This window comes from Varanus komodoensis, unplaced genomic scaffold (genome assembly GCF_004798865.1).
Source record: "Varanus komodoensis strain SLA01 unplaced genomic scaffold, ASM479886v1 scaffold5, whole genome shotgun sequence".
In the NCBI taxonomy this organism is placed as follows: domain Eukaryota; kingdom Metazoa; phylum Chordata; class Lepidosauria; order Squamata; family Varanidae; genus Varanus; species Varanus komodoensis.
This window is the reverse complement of record NW_025336087.1, coordinates 15007807-15013262: the sequence shown is the minus strand read 5'-3', so window position 1 is coordinate 15013262 and position 5456 is coordinate 15007807.

Genomic DNA, 5456 nt, shown 5'->3' with positions numbered 1-5456 from the left:
AGAGATCTTCACAGTGATGACCTCTGGGAAATGCATCACCTTTTAGTTACTTCCCACCTGCTGCAGTGTGCAAAGTTTCTGGTCACTGGGAAATAAGAAGTGCTAAGTTGGTGAGGTTTGGCTGCTTGAGATGACCAGGTTGAGGAGTATTGCCTCTGGATACACTTATCCAGAACAGGCTGGGTATTTGGTTTGACTCTCACACCTGAACATGTAGTCCTGATAATCCAAATCTGATTGGCTTCTCTTGCATTGTGGAGTCTTTGCTGCCACTTGAGACTGGAATAAGGTCAGGGAGGTTGCTTGAACATAAGCACAGTTAATTGTTTCCCTCAATTGCCCCTGCAGAAGATGCTGGACAGGTATCATTCCTAAACCACAACTTTGGGGAAGGCATATGAAAAACTAAAAGTCTGATCCTTATTGAGTTCTATTAGTCTTATTCCTTAGTAAAAATGTTTTAGTTTGCATACACAGAGGTGACAAGACTTGGTTTTAGAGTTAATGATTCTGGACAGCATAACTTCAAACAATTGAAGACTTCATAAGCAAAGTTGTTGATTCAGCAAAAATGCAACTTGTTGGTAAAATTGACCTCCCTGACTGAAAAAAAGTATGTAAAAGAAGAAAATTAGGAAAGAGCCAAGAAATTTATCATTTGTCCTAAATGTATTGGTGAGAAATTATTTTAAAGGTAGAATTATTAGGCATAGAAACAAGCATGCCTTGTTGAGAAACTTAATAATACAAGAAAAACAGACCAAGGATCTATCAAATACAGCTTCTTTTTCCAAAAGGTGGCCAACTGAATATATTCAGGAAGCCCAAAAGCCCATAACAACTGCTATTCAGTGGCTTTCATTTAGCTATCATACGCAGTCGGCATTGATCTATCCTTCATTAATTTTTATCATTTGTTTTAAAAATCACCTATGCTAGTAGCCATCTCCACATTTCAGAGCAGTGAATTCTATGAATTAGTGATGTGTTCTGTGCAGTATCGTCTTCTGTTTGTTCTTAATCTGCTGCCAATCAATTTCATTGGGTGACCCTAGGATCTACTATTGTAAGAGAGAAAATTCTTCATTTCCAATTTCTTTACTGCTTACGTAGTTTGAAAGACCTCTTGTACACTAATATGTTTTTCTACATTTATGAGAGCAATTGTTTTTAGCCTTTTCTCATAGGGAAGGTGCTCCAGCCTTTTGATAATTTTGATTGTACCCTTTCCAACTCTACAATACCTTTTCTGAGGTGGGGAAAGCAGACTTGTACACAATATTCAAAATCCAGCTACCTTTTAAATATATATAACAACAATATGATGCAGACAGTTTTATTTTCAGTAACTTTTCTCATTCTTAGCATGGATACCTAAAGGAACACCTTCTTCCGTATTTGCCCTCCCGCCCCCTGAGATCGGCAGCAGAAAGATATCAGGAGGCAAAGTTCCCGGAGGAGGGCCTTCTCTGTGGTGGCACCCTGCCTATGGAATGCACTTCCCAGAGAGGTCTGCCTGGCGCTGTCGTTATTTGTTTTTTGGCGCCAGGCTAAGACCTTTTTATTTCAACAATATTTTAATAACTTTTAATATTAGCTATATTTGTTTTAATCTGCAGCCAGGGTGGATCTGAAATTTTATTTGTATCATGTTTTATATTATTATCTTTATTTATTTATGTAAGCTGTCCTGAGGCTCTGCAAAAAGGACAGCATATAAATATTCTAAATAAATAAATTTAAAACTTTCACCTCTGCTGTACATTCTAGTGATGTTGTATTGACAACCGAGATATCAATTATTCATTCCATCATCCAGTTAATCTGTCTTCTGATCTCAGGTTAGCATGCCAACTTGACTTTTTTTTACAGAAACCTGAAATGGGAAGTTTATTTCTTTGTGACATATTTATATTTTATTCCTGCAAGAAATTGAGGGGAGCTTATAGAATTCTATTCCCCCTCTTAGTTCATCTCCACAGTAGCCTTGTGAGGTAAGTGAGGATGAGAGTCAGTGACTGGCCCCCAATCAGTCAGTAAGCTTCAAAGCCAAAGTGGGGAGGATAGAACCTAGAGTTCTCAGACCAACATCTGATGATCATGGAAGAAACAGGGTTGCTGTAGTTCAGCCTTCCACAATCCAGTGCCATCCAAACGTGTTGAATTACAACTCCCATCATCCCCAGTCAAGGGATGATGGGAGTTACAGTTCAATAAATCTGGACTGCAGTAGTCTGTAGGAATCCTTCCTTTCCAGGATCCCAGTTAGCCAGCCTAAGAGTAGGAATATTGAAGGGAAAAGCAGAATATATATATTCGGGTAATCAAGTTAGCAAGCAAAGGAGGACAAAAGATGAACAGCATTTACGACATACAGTTTCTATTAGCCTACTACTAGCATATCCAATTTACCTATTCAAAATGATGCCAGAAACATGCCACAGAAACTGTGGGTTAATGAACTTATGATCCACTGTCATGACATGCAAACAGTGCCATGGAATTGGAAAAGAACCTTGAGGATCATTTAATCCCTAGCTCAATTCAAAATAAAAGTACAAAGTACAAGGCAGGATAAAAGTTTAAGGAATCTCTTGTACCACTGTCAAATGGCCTATATAATTTCTACTAATGTTTAGCTAAAATCTGCTTCACTGAAGATTTTCACCCATTGATTTCCTGGTCTCTGAATCAACAAAGAATTTGACAGACCTTCAGAAATTTGGTGATAAGCCATCATATCTTTCCTTAATCTTCTCTTTGCTAAAAATTCCAGTTCTTTCACCTATTCTACATAAGACTTTGTTTCCAGACCCTTTACCATACCGGTTGTCTTTCCCTCAGTAGTGTAGACAAGTACTGCAACAAATTCACTACATGTTCTATGACGGTTTTTGTGAATCTTTAACATATTTGTTTAATGCAATGTAAATGTACGTTTTACACTTGGACTTTTACAAGTACCTGAGTTATAGCACTGGAAGGGAAATGAACACAAAATGTTCTTAACAAAAGTACATTTCTTTCTTCCTAACGGCTTTTAGATAAGATATAAGAAGCTTCAGCTTGAGAACTGAGGTGAGAAAACTGCAGAAAAAGCTCAGTTTTCAGCTTAGCTGTCAAAGACATCTTAAAGCATGTAGTTAAATGTATTCAAATAGCATTATGATAAAAATAAGTTACATTACAGACAGCTTCAAAATGACTTGAGTAATAGTTTACATCCATTTAATTGTGTTCCAATAATAAGAACACAATTGGTAAAAATAATACCCTGAAATTGGTAGGAATAAGCTTTACTACCAATTTATGTTTACTTTCTTATACATTGTCAGCACATATATCTAAACTAGCACTTTCAAGTTAATAGCCCTCAAAACATGTCACAGACCTGGAATTCCTTTTAGCTGTGCCTGACTTTCTTTTAACTCTTAAATCCCAAAGCAGGCATGTAATTAAAATAGCTGTTATATTTACTTGGTTTAGACTACTTGTTTTACATCCCCATCCCCCACTTATCTTTTCTTTCAGTGATTATAGGGAAGCAGGCTTGGAACAACACAGAAATATTTGTGCAATGAGAACAAAGGGCTGTGTGTTGCAAAAAGTATTTCCTCACTCTAAATTGATCCATTGGTCCTCAAATCAGATTCGCTATACGGCATAGCATTATGATAGATTATGAGCAGTATGCAGCTTTAAACTCTACCCTGCCTCTGAATTGGTTTCATTTGCCTTCAGGAATGCACCATAGAAAAGCAACCTGCCAAGAAATTTCACTGTTTAAAAAAAAAAGACCAAAGAAAAGGGGTGAGTGAAACAGTGCCAGGGCAGCAGTTAATCAGCAAAATGGTCTAAACAAGGCCATGTTCAGAAGCTAGAATTTCACACATCTTATTGTAGTGCTGGTAGCCACACACATTTAACTATGACGGGAAAACCATTAAATTGTCTTAGATCAACAGGGCTCTGTAAGTAGCAGCTGGGAGAAATCTTGTCTATTCAAATTTCAGTGAAAGTTTAAGGATTAATGAAATGTCTATAAAAGTCTTTTCTATTTCTGGAAATCTGTAGCATTTTTACACATTCTAGCCTGAATAATAAGGACAAAGTAAAGGGCAACTGCATTTTTTCTTAGGACTTTGCTCTTAATGTTAGCTTATAAATATTTTAAATGAATAAATATGTTATCATGAATATATTCTAATTATATTATAATGTAGTTATAATATTATTTAGGTGCATAAGTTGTGTTTCTTAGGGTTTTTTGTACGAAGTCAGCACATAGTGTAGAGATAATCTCATCACTCATTTAATTCACTAGCAATGTCCTTCCTCTTGCTATGATGGCTGTGGAATTTCCTTTAATTTATCCTGAATGAAGGGTTTTTTCCCAAATGAACAATGTTCTATTTCTCTTGGCATTGATGCCAATGTTCAATTTCTTTGGTGGGTGAATGGCCAGAGACTCCCATTTTAAAAGTGAGAGCTAGAATGGGAGTTGCATTCACATGTATGACTAAGCCATTTTGGTAATTTCTGAAGGGATGGAATGTTAAACATCAGGCAATAGAACAGTGTCTGAAAATGGAGCATCTAAACTTCCCTCCTCACAGCATAGTTTCATCCAATGCTTGTTGCAAATAAAAGTAGCAAAATGTGTCAGTTCACAAAAAATCATGAAAATATAAATATGAGCTATTTAAGCAACAATTTCTGCCTTATTTGTAGAAAGGATGAGACCTTAATGAGAATAAGCTTAGAAAAAAGCAAATAACAGGACACTTCACAGAATTGTACAAAATCATGCATTGTGTAGTGAAGTAGATTGGGGGGGAGGTGGTATTTTTCTCTCTTCCGTATAATACTAGAACTTCATTACATTCAGCTGGTTGGTAGAATATTCAGGGGGATAAAGGAAGTACATACAGTGTTTAATTCACTTCCACAAGATGTAGAACTGGTTACCTTTCTGGATAGTTTTAAAAGAGGATTGAACAGATTCATTAAGGTTACTAGTCCTGAAGGATATATGCTGCCTCCAGCATCAGAGGCAGTATACCTGTGTACAGCAGTTGCTAAGGGACATGGGTAGGACGAAGATGTTGCACCCGTATCCTGTTTGTGGATTCCCATGGGCAGCTGCTTGGCCACTGTCTGAAAAGAAATCTTGGTAAGATAGACCAAGATATTATCTTCTTATGCTTTTCTTATGCTCTAATACAGGGGTGTCCAAACCATAGCCTGCAGGCCACATATTGCCCAGGATGGCTGTGAATGTGGCCCAACACAAAATCATGAACTTGCAAAAAGTATTACAAATTTTTTTTGAGATTTTTTTTTGTAACTCAGTTGTGTGGTTCTTGAGTGTGAACTTTGTAGATGACAATGTCGTGCCTCAGTGTCACATAAAATAAATGTATGTATGCTCTTACTATATGTATGCACTCATGGCT